The sequence below is a fragment of the Cupressus sempervirens genome, chromosome 3 (assembly GCF_028749045.1).
Source record: "Cupressus sempervirens isolate cs-2001-9-10 chromosome 3, ASM2874904v1, whole genome shotgun sequence".
Lineage (NCBI taxonomy): Eukaryota > Viridiplantae > Streptophyta > Pinopsida > Cupressales > Cupressaceae > Cupressus > Cupressus sempervirens.
The window spans coordinates 891064914-891086776 of record NC_143120.1 but is presented as its reverse complement, the minus strand read 5'-3'; positions in this window follow the sequence as shown (position 1 = coordinate 891086776).

Genomic DNA, 21863 nt, shown 5'->3' with positions numbered 1-21863 from the left:
GTAGAATCTAGTGAAGAAGAAGAAGAAGAACATGAAGCAAAATATGCAAAGAAAGTAACTATTTCTAAATAGACAACAAAAAAGCAAGGCAACCTTGGAAGTTGAAGATTGACAAGATAACCTCAACCATTGCTAATGAAGGGAACTTTGTTCAAATGAACAATTTTTATGATTTGTATAATGATATTGAAAAAGATCAGATTGATATCTCTACTTTGAGATACATAATTGCTAACAATATGAAACTTAAGGATATTGAAGGCATAATAAATCAAAAATTCTATGATAGAATTATAGAGAAGAAAGAACCAACTTGGGAAGTGGATATAGAACTTCAAAAGTCTATGATAAGGACCATATGCAAGATTGATGATGAGGGAGAAGTCAAGAAATTTTTGAAAACTTTGGCACCTTACTTGAGAAACAAGGTGAGACCATTTCTATTTATGGTGGGTGAGAAGGATAAAATGAGGAGTGAAATAGTTGCGGCTATCAGTCAGATGATGACAAAATCTAAGGCAAAACCTTTACCAACACCTATAACTTCAAAAGTGTCAGTAAGTGGTGACTATGCAAATTGACTAGACCAATGTTACTATTAACATTGATGACACTAACCCTTTTGAGAGTTTTGAATAACCCGAATCTCAGGCTAAGGTTATTCAAGAGCAATTGAAACAAATTGAAGAGGAAAAGAGGCTATTAGAGGTAGAAAAGAGAAAAATCAAATAAGCTAAGTAGAAATTGCTTAAAGAAGAAATGAAAAGTAGAGTTGAGGAAGAAAAGAAGAAGAGAACAAAGGAGGAAGAAAAGAAAGAGAAAGAAAGAAAAGAAAATGAAGAGAAAGAGAAAGAAGAGAGAAGAGTTAAAAAGGTAGTAGATAAGAAGCAAAGGGAAGATGAATCTAAACCATCTAGTTCATCTACTCCACTTTCACTTGCTAGCCTAACAAGTGATGATGATGATCAAATTGACTTGATCTCATCTCTAAAAAAACTTATTGAGAAGAACAAGAAAGTAAAGAGCCTACAAAGAACCTTAATGGAGGTAACTGACAAATTACACAGTACTTTGGTAGTTAAGCATACAGAGGTATATCCTAAATAGAGAGCACAAGCAGTATTGAAATCTTTTGATGAAGAATTTACAAATTTGTTGAATATTGCAGAGTCAAAGGCCCATATTTCACATGATGCTAATTTATTTAACATCATTTGTCAGAATATCAAGAATGATTTGCTAAGTCTTGATACTTGTATCAAGGAACTTCAGAAATGTCAACAAGATGGAAATATAGTGTACTTTAAGTGTACCTTATCTCATAAGTTGACCAAGGATTTTGACAATAAGATTGAAGGAAAGTTGAGTGAGCTAGAAGCTTTATCAAGCTAAATACAACAACCTTCCAAAAAAGTTGGTAACTTTGAAGGACAAGTGGACAATGTTCATAATGATATTAGGAAACAAGAACATCTACAAGAATTTTTTTTGAAGAGATTATTAAAATTCAAAGAGTCTATTACTCTAAAGATATTTAATATTGAGAGACACTTGGAGGAGTGTGTCAAAGCCAAGCACACCTATTCAAATTTCTTATACTCCAATCTCAATGCAGTTGAGATTGAATCATATGCCCTATGTGTAATTCTCACCTCTATTAAAACAACCAAGGATACATGGATAAAAGGTTTAAATAGTTTTAAGGAGATTTTTGATGATTGCATGAAGATATTATTAGTTTAAGGCATATAGACAGAGTTTTTGATAACATATGAACAATTTTTGACAGTTTTTGACATTCTGACCTTTGTCATTGATGTCAAAGGGGGAGAAGATGAATAAGAAAATTGTAAATAAGGTAAGGTATGAAATAATATTTAAATGGGGAGTATATGTAATATAGATAAGTTGTAAAAGATGATTAATGTATTGATACTATTGTTATTTTGACAAATTTTTAATACTTAGCCAATTTTCCATATTTTGTTGCCATCAATGCCAAAGGGGGAGATTGTTGACAATTGGCTAATGAAGATATGTAATTTTTGTCATTTATGGCAACACATGATGTACATGCTTGTAGAAAACTTCATAAATAAAGATACTTAGCTTTTGGTACTCAAAAAACTATGTAAGCATGAAATTGGTTTATAGTAGTGTATTGTTTTGTATTTAACTTGTTACTGACATCATATTATGATCAGAAAAGTTAGATGGAGATAGTATACATGTTTATGATGACATGTATAAATATGGACATTAGTATAGAATGTACTGAAAAGAGATATTTTTGTTCTACTAGTGAAACAAAACAACAAAATTAAAGGTAAGGAATTATTTTATTTACAAAATAATTACTTGACCAATTAGGGACCAATTAGGGCTGACATCCTAGATGTTTACTCTAAGTTGGAAAATTATATTATGGCCTTAGCCGAACTAGCAACAATTTTTGAAAAGGCATGGTATTTATGCAAAGGACATATTGAAAATTCAAATGTGTTGTGTTTAGAAATTGTATTGTGATATGCAAAATTTCTATGAATTTTGTGATCTAAGATCTAGTTGAGGTCAGAGATTAGTCAATAAATAAGTTATGAAACCTATATATTAGAAGACTAATTACTTGTTTGGGTAGTGAGCTCTTCTTGTAATTAGAAGTGCATGTTTGGGCAGTGGGCTCATCTTGCATCTACTGTAATTCAACTCCTAATAGGGTTGGAATCTCCTAACAGGGACTCTCTATATTGAATCTTCTCATTGAATCCTAATAGGGTTCATCCTCTAACAAGGAACATATATATCACTATATTATCTAGTGGATATTATCTCCACTGGGGTTTTCTCTTGGCCAGGGTTTCCCTAGTTAACAAAATATGGTGTTATGAGTTATTTTTGTGCATGATTACTATTACTATTTAGCATTACTTGTTTACTTTCTTATGTATGGTTCAAAGTAATAAATAATATTCAATTGGTGAAAAAAGTTTTTAAATTACTAATTCACCCCCCCTCTCAGTAATTCCTATTTCTAACACTTGAAACAAATGTTCTCTAAACCCAAGAGAACTTTAGCCTCACCCAAGCCTCTCAATTTTCAAGAGCACCTCCATGGTCAATCTGCCAAAGTACCTAATACGAAGAGTGCTAACCAAGATCAATTGTCAAAACTCCTAGTACACATTTGCATAACCTGGGAACACAACATGATAACTTGATCTCCATTAATTAGAACTTCATACTTCAATGAGAAAAACCTCTCAAGAGAACCTCTATCATACCAATGCTCTAATCTAGAATCAAGAGCTCACCATGGCACAATAACAAAAATCTCCTATCCTAGAGTGCATCTTTGTAGTTACTTTGAAATGCATGTTTGGGGATGGGAAAAATGAATAGTGAACCTTGTTATCCTTTAGAACCTACTTCATATCATAGTTTATCCATTTCAAAGAATCTACTAGAAGCATGTTGATTCATTGCCTCCTAATTTTTCCAATAGCATTTTAGTTAGATCTTTTTCCAGTGTGGGTTCTATCGCTTTGCTCCAAAAATTCTAACAGACATTTCTTGACATCTTTGAAATCTACTATATGTACTTTGAACCTTTGACCACACCCTCAATTTTTTTAAAGACTTGCTAAGCTCTAGTGGAGAAAGTATGAAATAATCCCATCTTATATGCCATGTATAGGCACTTTCCTACCCGATTTACTTTGCTCTAGACTTATTTTCACCAACATAAGATTCTCATGCATTTCATTTTATTTCACAAATTTTAAATACAAAATATTTATTGCAGATTAAAACTATAATGCAACAATCACAATTAGGTAGAAGCACTTTTTGAACCATGCAAACCCCATCTCCATCACACAAAAAATCAAGTAAATTGTTTATGGAGACAACATTTTGGAATAAACCCCAACTCCTTCAAAATCTATAAGAGTAAGCATTACATCTTCATATCAACAAACTTCTTTACTACCTTTGCACAACCATGGTCTACCTTGTTTTCTCATTATCTTTGGATAGATCTAGGCTCAACCTTTTGTACTTAGGGGCTCAACAAATTCAACTTTTTTTTCTTTTAATGACTTTCTTCACCTGTATGTTCAATTTTTGCAAGAATTTTCTTTTAACATGATTCTTCTTGCCTTAGGTTTTTATAGTATGCTCTTCTCTCCAAGATCTTACATGATCTAGTTCCAATTGTTAAAATGAGAGATAAATTGAGAATATACAAATAGAGACAAGAGACATGATATATCATGGTTTACCACAACTTGTGGCTATGTCCACACTGAGAATAGAGAAAATATGTTATTTGGTCATTGTATCTTACAACTTACATGTACACAAGGCTTTACCCTTATATTTATACAATAGTCTTCAACAAAAGATGAAGAGACAAAAAAGAGGAATATGAAAATGAACAAACATGACTATTTGACTTCACATCCAACAATATTAACATATACACTTAATGATTTATACCTAGCACTAAAAATATACATATCTTTAAGTCATACACCATGAAAATTAAATTTTACCATAAAACAAATGTAATCTATTATATACACATTAAATAGATAACATACATGAACCCATTTGAACCTCTTCTATGTACCCATTGCACACCAAATGGAAATTGCTAGTATCTATGTAGATTTATGATCCAAACACACGTATTATAATTAAAAAAAAAGTTTAGTATTTCCATATTTAACAAGAAATATTTTTGTATAAATTTAAAAAGATTTAAAAAATCACACTTTTTATTATATATAAAATTATTTCTGTGAAAAAGTATCCACAAACAAAAATTTCCTATGGTCATTCACATTTATTGTTCCATACATTTTGAGTTCATATTTTATAATATATAAAATTAATTTATTAAAAAAATGATAAAGAAAGTTCCATGAAGGAGCTTGGAAAAGGAATAAAAATGTATAATATTAATTCATAATACACAGTCAGAGACATGTGCACTATTAATCCATAATATGAGAATGAGTATCTTAAAATAATAAATATATAAGTTTTTGAATATTAAACTTAATAAGTTGGATAAGTATTAAGTGTTCAATATTCTATCTATTTTTTAGTAATACTAATAAATTTTTAATCTATAAAAATATTCATATACTAAAATTACAATTAAAAAAATACTAAAGTAATTATGTTATCCAACTAAATGCCATAATTTTATAGGTCTTTGTCCATGTTTCTTCAACCATAGAACAAATCTATCCTCATTTTTAACAAAAGTTAGGGGCTCTAGTTCTATTAGAACTCTTGTTCTAATTATGTAATACATAGTGTACACCTGCATCATTCATTTCCCATTAAAATAAGTCATGTGCAATCTTGCTTATTTATATGTTCTTATTGGATTGAACATTTGCATATAAGAAAATATGTTTTAATTTATAAGATTTGTAGTTTTTTGGTCTTTGATTATTTATGTCTGATAAGGGTTATTTTAACAATACATTCAAAGTATTTTGCAGTTAAGATTGTGTATAATTTTCATAGTTTTCAACTTACTATTAAAATTTTTTACATTAGAGGTTTGAATTGAAGCCATATAAAAAATATGTGATAAAGAGTAAGACACAGAATGCTAATTAGGCAATTTTTTTATCATTTCTAAAAACTTGTGGAAATTGGAAAATTGATTGAGATAGATATGAACTCCATGTATACATCATATTTTTTGTACTACTCCTTTCTTGATTTAGATTCAATGCATATCATGCAGTATCTGGTGCATTTATCTTTGGTCTCATCATTCTAAAGAATGGTCAACTTTTTAAGAATATTGACATTAGTTAGAAGAATTGATCTCCATTTTAATGTTTTTGATTAAAAAGGTAGGGTTATTGGTAGGCCCCATAAACCTGCTACAACAAGAAGATCGTTAGTACAAAAACACATTGAACAATAAACTTAGCTAAGGAGACAAGCCTCCAAAGCCAAATCCGATGGGTTTTTTGAAAGGAACCTAAAACCTTGTAGGGTTTTCAAAAGGACCTCAAAACTTCAAGGATCTCAAACCTTCCATGCATGTCAGAACTACCTTGTTTTCCCAACCAAAATCAACTATGATCCAACAAGTGCCCTTTAAGATAGAAAATGCCTCAATAAAAAAATAAAAATAACTAAAAATAGAAATATTCACCCAAACAGTAACAACATGATGTCCTAGATAGTAGTCCAAAAGGAAACCAAGCTTGATTGGGAGATACAACCCCATAAATAGAGCATTACAGAGAGAGAAGAAAACATTAAAAACTCTAAAGCTCACAAAATGAGAGCCAACAACCTTGTTGCCACAAGGTTTTCAAAATAAAAGGAATTTACAATCCATTCAAACACAGTCCCCAACTAAAGGTATCATCATCTCCCAAACTTGGACATGAAGAAATAGGAGCCCACTAATTGAGAAACACCAACATCAAATTAGTTCTCCACCTTGAGACAAATTCCCTACCAAACATCGATCTGGCATCAAAACAACCTGAGATCTCCAACTAGAAAACCACTAGAGACCCAAAAATCATAACCCTATCATATAAATAGAAAAAATCCCAACCTTGAGTGGGAGAGCTCCAACATAATAGAAATGTAGTTGGGGATGGAAGAGGAGAAGAAACTATTAATGGCTTTAGAGAACTAGCTGAGTAAGCTCCTAAAGTGGTCCAAGATTTATAAGATAAGCCCAAATAACTAAGCTCTCTGACACAAAAAGGATTACAATGGGTTATACACAAAACATTGGTATTAACACTAGCACCAAGCCCAAGATCCAACACAAACAACCAATCCAACTGAATCTTATTGAATCCTTTACTAGAAACCATAAGCACATTTCTTGGGATCCAAAGCCACAAAAGGAAAAGGATCACAAACACTACAAAAGGAAAAACCCCCAAAACACAAAATAGCTTAGACTTACAAGATAAGAGCTAGACATAAGGAACCCACCATGGGTTTTATTAGATTCTCTAATAATAAAGCTCAACCAAGGGAGAAATCCAAGAAAAAGAATAGGCTCATGGGAAACAAAATTTCTTCCAACTGAAGAAAGCTAGAACCCCTCTGCACCTAACACCACATGGAAAGAGTCATACCAAAAATCTCTCCAACAAACACTAGGGGAGAAGATCCATCCTCCCTAAAATAACACTATCTAGACCTGTGACAACTTATAACTACAAAAGAAAAAAACAAATATGTTTTCTTCCAAACCATCCACTTGGCAAAAAAAAGCCCCCAATAAGGCAACCACCATCACAAAAGGCTAAATAAAACAACCTTGCTTCCCTTGGAGAAGTATCCTTTTTGCCATCTTTATCTTTTATTTTAGTAATGTCTCCATCACTACAACAAAACCTAACCCTTCTTCTAAAACCAATCTCACTTCCACCCTACTCTGTCTCCATTGAAAGTATAAACAAAGATTGGTAAAATCAAGAAAAATTTATCTAGAACAATAACACAAATGGGGTTTATTGTGATGGAATTATTACTACAGTGGGTTATAGAAATCATCTTTAGGGATAATGTATGGTTTCCATTTGATTACCCAAAAATCTACTAGTGTTATCTCCATTTTAATGTTGCCATTATACTTTGTTGTCAGTGGATTATAGACCAATATTATTGGTGTATTTCTTGGTGGTAGATTCTTATATAATATGATAATTTTGGTTGGATCTACATGTTTTGGTAAAGTTATAGGCACATTTCCTGTTGCGTTGGCATGCAAGAATCCACCTTAGAAGGAGAAAGCAAGAACATTGGGTTTTCTCACGAATAGAAAAGGAATAGAGGATCTCATTGTGAGCAATATTGGTAGAGATAGAAAGGTTTGAAAATATTTTTTCTATATCATTTAAATATTTTTATGGATATTTACTTAAATTTTATTGAAATACATTTAGCAAGTATTGACAAGAAATTATTTTTCAAGATGTCTTCTCTAAAGTGACATTTCTTTAAATGTAAATGTCAATATATTTAAGCATTACTAGGGAAATGCATATAAATTAATACACTAGTTTAGCATGCTACTATATAATCTAACATCTTAAGTTTATCGAGTGTGTATAAATATACAATGTAATATTAAATTCAAATTGGTTATCTCTTCATTGATACAATTATACACTTCCAAACATGTTAGTCACACTAATTTCTAGTTGCATTGGTGAGTGACATATGTATGCTAATTATTTAACATATTATTAGATTATTTGTCATCCCTTAGGTGCAAGATTGTTCTATTTTCACTTGTTCCTCTTACTCATGCTAATGCAAACCAAAGATTCATGACTAATAAAATAATGTCCACCAGTTGGCTGATTTAAATCAAAGAAAATATACTAGAAACTAGTAGAAACTGTTTTCTTTTGATAGCTTCCTTTCCTACGATTATAATCAATTTCTAGAATAGAAAATTCCTATAATATTGCATTGACACAAGAACCATTAATAACATACTATTTGTTTTCTTTTTTTAGTATGAAATATTTGATAATCAATTTATAGGGTGCAATAATTATCTAAGTGACTTAGTAAATTTTTTTTTAAAAATATAAATATAAATATATATATAAATAAATAAACAAACAAACAAACAAACAAACAAATAAATAAATAAATAAATAAATAAATAAATAAATAAATAAATAAATAAATAAATAAATAAATAAATAAATAAATAAATAAATAAATAAATAAATAAATATATATATATATATATATGGATTAAACTTATGAGTAAGACTCAGAAGAATGTCAATGTTAACTCCCATTCTCATCAATTATTTGACTGAAAGAGAAATTGTAGAAAATATTTCTTTATTATTAGTGGTTGTGTTATTTTTTAAAAGTGTGTTTGCAACTCCTTTGCAAGTTTTGAATAATGAGATACTCACAATACTTGTGTCAATGGACCATTTACCACTTTTATGACTACATCTATGGTCACATGTTTGTACAAGTCTGCAAGAATCTATGTTCCATATACTCTAAAATTAGTAGAGGTTGTCAAGCCTTAGGATGAATTGTGGATTTTGTCTTTCTTGATCTTTGTAGTTAACAGTTTTCCACAATCCATTAAAATTCTTTGCTATATTTTATGGGTAGATTGTGTTCTAATCTTTGCATCAATATTTCAGATCACACTCTATGATCCATCGTCAGGATGAGAGAGCTAAAGGAAAATTATGGTAAGATTGTAGACCAAGTGTGGATAAAAGAAGAAAGGAATGGGGGTGGGTGAACAATAATCAAGAAAATATTGATGTCCAACAATTAGAAAATAATAGGAAAAGGAGAACAAGTAATGAAACACACTCACACACACACACACACACACGAATTCATACATATACATACATACATACATACATATGTATAATGAGAGTATACAATAATATATATTTAAATTATAATTCTGAAAAGCTATGAATATCTCAAACCATAAAATCAACAATAAGGACAAACTATATAAACATAAAATAAAAGATTTAAGTAAATGTGCTTATATACATATGTGTGTGTGTGTGTGTGTGTGTGTGTGTGTGTGTGTATGTACATATACATATATTTGTACATATATATACATATGTATATGTGCATATACATACATACATACATACATACATACATACATACATACATACATATATATATATATATATATATATATATATATATATATGTATGTATGTATGTATGTATGTATGTATGTATGTATGTATGTATGTATGCATATATATGTATATATACATATATCTACATATGTGTATATATAGATATATATGTACATATATATGCACATATACACATATACATATATATGTATATGTATATATATGCACATATAACTATATAAATATAAATATAGATATATATATATGTATATGTGCATATACATACATATCTATATGTACATATATGTATATACGTATATGTATATATATGCACATACACACACACACACACATACATATATGCATTATATATGTATATATATGTATTATATATAGATGCATATGTATATATATGTGTATATATATGTATTAAGGATAGACTATATAACCAAGAGAAAATGATTTATGGTTATTATTCTTGATTATATATATATATTGTCAAGAATGATAACCATAAAGTTAAGAGTAAGGACAAGCTATATAAACATATTGTAAAAGTATATATATATTTGACTTTATGATACACACACACACACACACACACACACACACACACACACACACACACACACACACACACACACACACACACACACACACACACACACACACACACACACACACATGAGAAATCAAATGAGAATACAATTATAAAAAAAAAGAACGAAATGATAAATATAAATAAGAGAATATTCAATAAAAATTTATAGATATGAAAGAAAAAATTGTGTAAAACCAAAGGCTAATCAAGACTATAATATGTACAGTAAAATATACTATGTAATAGACTAAAAGTCTATCTTAGAAATAGAAAGAAATAAAAGGAAAATAATTTTTTTGGAAAAGAACATAAAAATCTACATCTCGGGATGCATCCCAAAAACATGGAGCGAGATGAAAGAAGAAAAATAGATCTCAAGAGGTGAAAACTAGAGGTTGAGAGCTCAAGAGGTGAAAACTATAGAGAGAGAGAGAGAGAGAGAGAGAGAGAGAGAGAGAGAGGGGGGGGGGGGGGGAGGGGGAATGGTTTTTAATAGAAGATAATAAGGGTTTGCAAGAATGGCTAAGAAATAACCCTTTGTATTGATTAAGGTTCCAAGGGTGGTTACCAATTTCAATGGCCTTTTTTATTTTCTTCCTAAAGAAGTTCTCTTCTTAACACAAGACTTGAGCCTTCTCTAAGAAAATATGGTGTTTGGTGGTTGAGGAGTGTTTAGCTAGGGCTAACTTGACAATTCTACCATGTTTTATGTCAGCACCATATTCTTGTAATTGAGTTTTGATAGAGCATCCCATTTATCCTATATAAGGAACACCACAAGTTAGCTAGGGCTAACTTGACAATTCTATCATGTTTTATGTCAGCACCATATTCTTGTAATTGAGTTTTGATAGAGTATCCCATTTCTCCTATATTCTATCATGTTTTGGTGGTTGAGGAGTATTTAGCTAGGGCTAACTTGACAATTCTATTGTGTTTTATGTCAGCACCATATTCTTGTAATTGGGTTTTGATAGAGCATCCCATTTCTCCTATATAAGGAACACCACATGAGAATTCAATCTTGTAGACTCCAAATTCAAGAAGGGTGTCTTTTGAGTCTTTTTGAGAATGGATACAATATTTTACCAATGAGAAGGGTTTAAAATTTCTACTAATGCCTTTATTGGCATGAATTTTGGCAATCTTGTGTGAGATACCATTAATGAAGGGAAATGAGACGCAATGAGAGTGAGAGATTTTGGGGGTTTAGATTGAGATAGGAAGAGGATTTTGGCATCTTTGATAGCTTTCATGATTTTTCTACTTGAGTACCCATTCATTTTGAAGACATTGCAAAGATGTGAGAGCTCAAGGTCTAAGTATTCATCATCACAAATGTGAAAGGCTCTCAAGATGAGCATCTTAAGAATACTAAAATTTTGACTAGGGTGGTGGTGTGAAGAGAATCAAGGTAGAAATCTATGTGGGTTGATTTTTCAAAGACTCGATGACCTATGGAGCCATCAAATTTCTTGATGAGTAAGGTGTCAAGAAAAGGGAGTTGGTTGTCTAACTCAATCTCTAAAGTGAAGGAAATGCAAGGGTCAATGCTATTGAGATGGGCGTGAAAGTCTTGGAGTTTATCTTGGCCATGGGGAAAAAAAATGTTTTTTGTCTACATATTTTTTCCACCATCTAGGTTTGAGGGAAAATAATTGAGCATGATTTCTTCGAATTGTTCCATGTACAAGTTTGAAATAATGGGAGTTTGAGATAAGCCCATGTAAACCTCATCTTCATTTTCATAGATAATATCTTGGAATGAGAAAAATGTAGATCTAAGGCATAATTTGACTAATTTGGCAATTTTATCATTAGTCTGTTTCTTACAATCTCAAGGAAATCTTGGACCAAAACTTTAGCAAAGAGAGAAATGCCATACAAACTCATTAGGAGGTTAGAATCAACAAGCTTTTTGTCCTTGGTGAAATTGACAAAATGGGAAGAGTCCTTGATGGAAGATGGATTGTTTCCAACTAAGGGCATAATGTTTTTGGAAAGGAAAGAAGCAAGATGATAAGCAAGGGATACAATGGTGTTGATAATGGATCTAAGAGGAACCCCTATTTTATTAATGTTTGGTACACTGTAAATGCGGGGGGTTTTTTTTTGGAAGGGATCAGATGCTTTTTGGTATCATCGTCTAATGAAGAACACGATATTGATGCCTTGACCTTCATTAAAATTTTGGTTCAAGGGTTACATGGTGATATTTTATAAGTTCTTTTATTTGAAAGAAGGTGCAACATTTTGGATGCACAGTGTTGATGGTTCATGATGACCATGACATTCCCTTTGTCTGCATGAGTAATTATAAGGTATTTTTTCTTAAGCAATTTAATAAATGCTAATAATTCAAAATTGGGAATATTATTCCTTGAGGTTTGGCATGCCTCAAGGAAATCGCATAATCTTGTCAAAATTCTTTAGCAACATCTAAAGGGAGGGAGCGAACAAGATTCTTGATTTCAATGAGAAAATCTACAAGAGGAATAGTAGCAGGAGAAATTGCAAATCCAAGATCATGTTTCATAAAATTTAAAGTTGGTTTACTTAACATTGCATTGGAGAGATTGATGACTAATTTTCTCTCCGAATCCTAGATGTATGATGAGCCCGATGTGTGGTAAAAATAGATAGGTTGGGCACCGAGTGAGTTTGGACGATGATGAGAACAAGAGTAATTTTTTGATCTTTTGAGTAAGTTTGAAGGCAATGAAATCTATGTTTTGACATTATCATAAACATGTGCTTTGAAATGAATCATTATTCACTTACTATTCTAAATTTTAAGCATATATGTGATTTATGATTTTATAATTGTTTAGCAATCACTTTGAACTTCATAATTGTATGCACATGCATATCTAATTCCAAATTTATGGATCTTCTAATATCTTAAAACTTGTGCAAAATTGAGGTAGGACCTTATTTATAAATTTCCTTCATTTTTCCTCTAGCCCAAAATTCATTTAATCTCTTAGGCCTTATTTAAGATTTTATGGTGATCGATGATCATCTTTGGTTCCTTGGTTATCCTAATCATTTGGATTGGAGTTGCTTGATTACTTCTTTGGACCTTCTCAATAGCTGTTGTTGCTATGGTCTTGTTGGAGTTTTTCTACCTTCTTTCATTGAGTTTTCCTGGCTTGGCTCAATACATATGTTCACCAAGTGATCCTTTTCTTTGTTCACTGAGTGTGTTTAGTTATGCTTGGTTTCTTTGTTCACTGAGTTGTGTGCTTGGTTCTTCTTTGACAACTGATATGTGTATTTAATTTGTGAGCCAGTTTTAAAGTATGAGATTGACCATTGGGAAGCATGTTGACCTATTTTAGGTTATTTCTATATCCAATTCAAATCTCTAATCTTTTGTAAGATATTTTGGAAAGTATAATTAAAGGGGTCAAGTCTTAGGTTTAGTATGTGAAGAGAATGCTTAGAGATTAGAGTTGGAGTCTAGAGATCACAGATGGTGCATGATACATGATGAATCTTCTCTATAATTTAATCATTGTATTTGGCCACAACCAAGAAGGCCTTATAGTCCAAAGTTATGAAATAAATTACTAAATTAATAGAGATCTATTGTTCTCTCTCCTTTTTGGTGTTGTCTCCTAGTTGTTTCCTTCAATTGGTTTAACTTAATGAGGTTTCATGGTAATTAGGTGAGCCACTAGCCCTAGTTATCACCCAACCTTTTCCTCATGTGGTATTAGAGCAAGGTTTTTTACTTATGGAGTTTTATATTATAGAGAACCCTAGTTGGATTGGTTGTAGGATGACAGATTTGAGTTCTAACCTATAACTTGCAGAGGGTTACGATCTTGCAAGAATCTGTTGTCAAAATGGTTTGATAAAGAGGAAATGCATACATTTATATTATGGACATGCTGAGAAAGATTTTATTCATACTAGATTCTATTAAATAACATAATGGAGATGAGTACATCTTGATGATCTTAGTAATGATGAAGCGACAATGACATCTAATCTTGAACTTGAAGTGGAAGAGGACAAAGAAAGGATTTTAAGAGTTATGTCAAGGGAAAATTGTAAACTTGTTGAATTATCTAGCTATGATGGGAACCTAGATACTAATGCCTTATTGGGTTGGATCTCTGAGATGGAGAAATTATTCAAGCTTGAAGGAACCTTTGATAACATGAGAGTGAAGATAGAAGTCACAAAGTTGAAGGGTCATGCTTTGCTTTGGTAGGAAGATTTAAAAATAGATAGATAGAGAATAGGAAAATAGAAGGTTAGGACTTGGGTGAAGATGGTAGGAAAAATGAAGAAGAAGTTTCCCCCTGTAGATTACCATGTTAATTTGCTGAGGAGAATGCAAAACTTGAGGTATAAATATATGATTTTGAAGGCTTATACTAAGGAGTTCTAGAACTTAGATATTAGATCTAGACATGTGGATGATGATGTTGAGAAATTTTGTAGATACTTGGATGGATTGAGGATTGTGATTCAAGATGAGATCAATTATGTGAAAATAGATAGTGTGGAGGAAGTATAACAATATGCTTTGAAGGCTAAAGAGGTTTTGACAAATAGGTATCAATAAAGACAAAGAAGAAGAGGAGGAATATTTTAGAGAGGTAGAGGAATATTTATGAAGAAAGTAGGATATCTAATGGTATAATAAAAGATAAGGGAACAAGTCAATGGAAAATGAAGACAAAGGAAAGACTGAGTGGAAAGGTGGTAGTTCACACAGAGGAAGAGGTAACTATTATTAAGGTGGTTACAATAGAGGATGAATTCATGGAACTTGTTTTAAGTGTAAAGAAGAAATAGAGCCTTTGAATGTACTTATTCAGAGACAAAGACTAGGAATAGTAGCAAAAATGCCTTGGCTCAAGAAGAATCTTTGAGTCCATCTAATGGACCTAAAAATGGAAGAAATTGATGATAGTGAGAACCTTGTGGAATGAGAAAGCTAACAAGGAACCTATTATACAAAGAGGTCTATTCAAGACTAGATGAAATATTACAGATAGATGTTGCAAGCTAATCATTGATATTAGTATTTTAGATAACTTGGAATAATAGGAATTGGTTAACAAATTGTAGTTGCATAGGTTGCAATATTTTAAACCATACCATATTGCTTGGATTAGAGATGAGCATAAATTATTGGTAAGTTAACAATGCCTTGTGAGATTGAAGATTGGTAGATATTATGGTGAATTTTTGTATGATGTCATGCCTATGGATTATTTTAATATTCTTTTGGGTAGGCCTTGGTAGTATGATAGACAAGCAATGCATAATGGTAGATTAAATTAGTATATCATTTGGGCCAATGGAAAGAGTTAAGTTTTATTATCTTTGATAGAGAAACTAGAGGTAGACCATTGTACAATAGTTAGATTCTTCTCAGTCAGAGGAAATTAGTTTGTCAGTGATGTGAAGACATATAATGTTTTCTTTTCTATGATTCCTAATACAGCAAGTTGTGAAAATATTGACTTAGTTCCAACAGAAATTGAAGAGTTACTTACCGAGTACAAGAATATTATTTCTAAGAATATACCTGATAGTTTACCACTAGTAAAGAGTACATAAGTCATTATATGGACATGATTCCTAGAGCTAGTTTGACAAACAAAGGGATTAAGAATGAATAACTTAATAGGCAAGTGCATGAATTATTACAGAAAGGATTGATCAAAGAAATTTTGAGTTTGTGTGTAGTACTTGCTATATTGACACTTAATAAGAATGGAGAATGGAGAATGTGTACGATTTCTAAAGTATTCAATAATATCAAAATGAAGTATAGGTTTCCTATACCAATACTAGATGATATAATGGATTATTTGAGTGGAATAAGATGATGAAGGGCACTCTCCTTAATACCATAAACCATAACAGAAACAAAGAAACAACAACAAATATGAGAACAAAATATGAAATTCTTATTTGTGCAACAAATGTGGAATTAAAGAAAATTTCAAGTTCAATATGCTAACCCACATAGGTTCCTTCATTACAACAATCTGCAAGACAAGTTGCGAATTGTCACCCAGAGCTATCCTAGACAATGTTCGAGCTTTCTTAAATAGGCAATTTTATGCTACTCAGAAGGGTTCTAGATGCTCAAACTTAATACCTAGGGCTGAAAGACCCTAACAATACATATAGATTCGACTAAGTACATTTTTGACAAATTATTTTAGAAATTTTGGTAGCCCAACTTTCGAAGGCCATAACTCTCGAACTATTGCTCCGATTGGCTATTACAACCACTTTTCAAAAATGCCAGCTCTTGATCTAAAGGCTTGGAACTAAACAAGTACCTTTCTGTTGAGTTTTCAAACCTCATTTGGGAAATCCAAGGCCTCCAACGATGAGCTAGAGATTTTTTGGAAACAAATTTTCATTGAAAATCTGCAATAACTTCTCTGATACTTAAGCTAGAGAAATGAGATTTTTATGGTAGGCTTATAATTTTAAAATGAACCTTTATGTAGAAAATGAGAAAATTCTTAGCTCATATTGAAAAATTACTAAAAATAGAAAGTTTCCATAAATAGTAACCACCTTGTCTACTGGTTGTTATTAAAATAGAAAAGACTGAAAAGAAAATATTTTTTGGGTGATGCAAGATTTCTCTTACACCCAAGATGCTCCTGCATCATAAGATATTTTACCAAGATTGATTTGAAGAGTGGCTATCATCAGAGAAGGTGATTAATGAAAGACTTTTTTCAAGATAAAGAAAGGTTTGTATGAATGGTTAGTTATGTTGACTTTATGGTCAAATCATTTCTCAATTAGTGGCAAAGCACTTGATTATTTGGTTGGTCACATTGTTACTGAGCTTCACAATGTTATCCAAGCTATTGTAGTGTTAACTGAGCCTCACTATATAATTCCAACTATTGCACTATCAACCGATAAGAAAGTAAGTGTTAACCAAGAAAAACACAAAGACAGTGTAAACCAAGTTAGTTGCATTAACCAAGTAGAGAAAATGTAGTGTTGATTGAGCTTTAGTGTCAATCGAGCTCTACAGTGTCAACTGAATTCTAAAGTGTTTTCTGAGTCATCAATGTTAACCAAGTTCATTTCTACTTCTAAGTGATCAATGTGGACTAAGCACTAGTGTCAACTAAGTGCCAAAGTTTTTTGAGTTCATTGAGTTGCCGAGTGTCAGAATATCACTCAAGTGGTCTTTAGGACCCAAGTATCAACAATGAGCCAACTTGGTAAAGATTGTTAAATTTGGTATTGTAGCTGACCTCAAAAGTTAATTATTTGGATTGGTATATATGTAAGATAGCTTCTCATATCCAAATGAGTATTTGGATTGAAGAGTGAAAGCTACAAGTAATATAAGGAAAAATAGAGTCTCGTCTATTACAACAAGGTGACCATTTTACATCAAAGGAATCTCATTCAAAAAATTGAGTTGCAGAGTAGAGATCATCTACTGCTTCATCCTAAGAGGTGCCTTAGTCAAAATCTCTAACAAGGTGGACTTAATAGTCTTATGAAAAATCTCCTAATTGAGTGCAGACTTCATTGTAGTGTATAAACCATTTTACAAAGTGGACCTAATAGTCCTTATTGCTCCTAATAGGGTAGAGCATTAGAAGTGATCATTGGTAAGCCTTAATAGGCCAACTTTATACTATAGTAATAAAGTTTGTGGGTATCATCCCCACCCCAGTTTTACTTTCTATTTGGAAGGTTTTAGGGTTACCAAATATTGTGATAAATGCTATGAATGTTTTATTAATTTTAGTCTTCATGCATGCAATTATATCTGATTAGTTTATGAAGGATTAATTAGTGAATTGAAGTTAAATTTTTATTGGTTCTTGATTCACCCACCACACACCCCACCACCCAATCACCAAGCCTTCTCTACATTTCCAACAATTGGTATCTAAGCATTGGTTCTCACATCATAAGTTTGGAAACTTGAGAAAAGATCATAGGCAATGGAAGTGTATAGACTAGAGAAATCTATTGAAAATACAAAGTTTGATCTACAATTGGCCATGGAACAATTCAAGAAAATGAAGGAGAAACTGTCTAAATCTTTGCAAAGAAGAAAGAAATAGAAGTAAAAATGAATGAAAATCTCTACATAGAAGAAAGAGTGAAGATATTTTCCAAGACAAAAGTTTAGATGAAGTTGATGCTATAATCAAAGACCTACTTGAGAAGAATTTCACTCTTCATGAAGAAGTAAAAAAATTGAAAAGAGAATAAGAAATTCAGCTAGTCAGAATGTGTGAAGACATGGAGCAAAAGGACGTAGAAAAAGAAGAGAAAATATTGCTAATCGAGAAGATAGAAGAAAAGAAATGAGATTCATCACCTATCTCTTCAGCAAGTAGATTTGATAAATCAACTCTATTGTGAAAATCAAGAGTTTATAAACTTAAGAAAAGATAATGCAAGATTGCAAAATGATCTCATCATAGAAAGGAAAATCAATGAAAGGATAATGAAATTTTAAGAAAGCACGAATCAATTGAATGAGAAAACTCAATTCAAACACAAAAGAAAAGATGGATTGGGATATACAGATGAAGATAGAGCATACATCAACCAAGTGTTGGAGCAATGATAAATCAAAATTTAGTGGAAAATGTTATAGTTGTAACAAACAAGGTCATAGAGAAAGTGAATGCACAAAGAAAACCAACTTGGAAGGAAAATGTTTCAATTGCAACAAACATAGGCACAAATCTTCAAAATGCAAGACCAAGAAATTGAACCCAACATAACAAATTGTGAAAGCTATCTCTGGTTGGGATTATAACACATGGTTTAGATGTTACTTATGTGGTGATCATGGAAATATTGGAGCAAATTGCATAATAAATCACATGAGGTAGAGAGAGCCTACAAAGAGATGTTGTTGGAAATACAAATAGGAAATGTATACTTCTGAGAGGGGGGTGAATCAGAAGTACTAATCTCTAACCAATAAAACTTTTAACTTAAAAAAAATACATGCATAAACATATTGAAATAACATGTAGAGTAAATGCATCCACATAAACACTTGACACCAGATATGATTACCTAGAAACCCTCTGATGAGAAGGTAAAACTAAGGTGGGGATGACACCCACAATTCTTCACTATTACAACAATAAAGCTCACCTATTAAGGTTACATAATTTGACCATTCTCATGATTTGCTCTTTGAAAGGCCTACCTTATTAAAGGCTTCCAAAGGATTGTTAGATCTCACTCTGTTAAAAGATTTTAACACCCTACTAAAAGTGTGCCTGGCTAAAGAACTTTAGAAAACTCACTTGGAATGTCACCCTATTAAAGGATTTCACTATGACTATTAAGTCAACCTTAGTACAAAGGATTTCATCCTGCTGATACAATTATTAGAAAGTATAGTAGAATGTTTGATCTGACTACTTACAATCTAGTATTGCTGATTTTAGATCTCAATTCTGTCCATCTTGATCCTTTCTGATCTGATATGAAATTGCTATATCCTCTATCCTCTATTCTACTAATTGATTCTGAAATTTTGTCCTTCTTCTAAGTCACCTTGAATGTATATTCATAAATTCATCCCTTTCACTTCCTTCAAAACTTCACTAGCATCACCTTCTTGCATGCATTCTCTCATACTGAATTATATGGCTTTGTCTCCCTTTAAAAAGACTTTGGTGTCTTAGGGTTAGGTATGAATCTATGTTTGAGATTCATTCATTTTTCCTACTCAATTCCTTCCATCTTTTTGATTGGTTGCATGTTGATCACATAGGGAATCCAAATAGATTTGATCTTATCTTCAAAGCTTCAAGATCTATCCATAAGTTGTTTGAAAAATGGTTTACATATTTGTTTCTACCATCACAAACAACTAGGTCCATTCTGTGTTGCTTGACACTTGTTAATACTGATGCTCGACACATACTATAATTTTGTCTAGCTCGACACTTGAACTTGCTTGACATGAACTATTCACTTGGCACTTGTACTACTCACACTATCTATTTACTTGGAACTTGATTTACTCAACATCAATACATATTATACTCGGCATGTGTTACTAGCTCAACATGAACTTAGTAAAATTTTTAAGTGTGTTGACACTCAATTGTCAAAACCAATCTGAGATCAACAATCTCCCCCTTTGACATGAGTGGAAGAAAACACTTAATTGTACATGATGAATCTAATCTCCTCGAGTATAATATACATCCAGTTGGACATATTTACAAAACTTCAAAATTGTTCAAAATTTTGTAATGAACTATATACCTCAAAATTTTGTGACTTCCCTTGTGTTAATGTGTCTTTTCTATATCCAAAATCTCTTTAAGTAGATTTTCCTCTTGTCATTACACTTTGTCTTTAATCATTTTGATACTCTTTTTCTGATATGATGTGATATGCCCAAATTCTACTTTTTTGTTGTTTTCTCCCCCTTAGTTTATCTCCCCCTTTCACATGTCTCCCCCTTTGCATATTTGTCTCCCCCTTGCTTTTATCTCCATCTTTTATCTCCCCCTTTTTGACACTTATGTCATAGGGTCTATACACTGAGTGTGTATTTGTCTAGAAATTTCTTATTAACTTCCATTTCAATCTTCAGAGCAATATCCTAGTTATCTATTGTGATGTCTAAGGATTTGATTTGGATGGATGTCTTTGCTGCAAGGTGAACTAAGCTATCCAAAGTTGAAAGATTAGGATTTTCTTTAGTATTACTTCTGAAGAGGCTAGTTCCTTCTATAGTATTTCCATGTGAGGGGTCAGGGAAGCTTGAATCTAGATTAGCTTGGCTATTGTGTTAGTCTCTTCTGTTGTTAATATAGCTAGTTCCTTTTGTGCATGAAGCACTATATGGAAATGCTTCTCACCTTGAGTTAGATTTTGAGGCAATTGTGTGCTTGAAATCTTCAAATTCCTTTCTAAACTCAAAATCCTATGGCTTATCTCTTGTGTGAAGAGTGTTGGGTCACACAATTTTGTGTACAATGAGAATATATTCTCAAGTACCTTCTTCACTTTTTCTATCTTTGTAGCCAACTCAACTTGTGATAGTGCTATTCCATTGGATATATTCTCATTAAATTTTCCTTGAAATTTCTTTTCAGACCATTCCATGAATTTTACATTAGTTTCCTGGTCTTCATTTTTCACCTGTTCAACAATTTCTGATAATTGTTCCAATATAGGAGTGGTTTCATTAGGTTTTTTTCTAGTTGAAGGCATCTACAAAGATGTCTTTGATCTCATGTAGTGCTTTCCTTTTCTTATACTCTTTCTTGAGTATCTCTTGATTTATCCTTCTTTCCAATGCCTCCTTCATGATATTGATCTGTTCTAGGTTCATGGTTGCATAGTCATATTTTGGTATAACTATTTCTTCATCTAATGTTGAGTCTCCATAGTGAAGTACTCTTGCAACCTTTGTTGAGCTCAAACCTGGTGCATATATCTAAAGTGGCATTGCATCAGTACTCAGCCTCTAAAGGACTTTAGTAGGAATGTCAGTTGTTGGTAAATTAACCAATGTCTAAATGGCTTCCTACTCCTTTTCCTTTGGAATTTCCTTGTCTTCTTTCAATCTTCCTTGA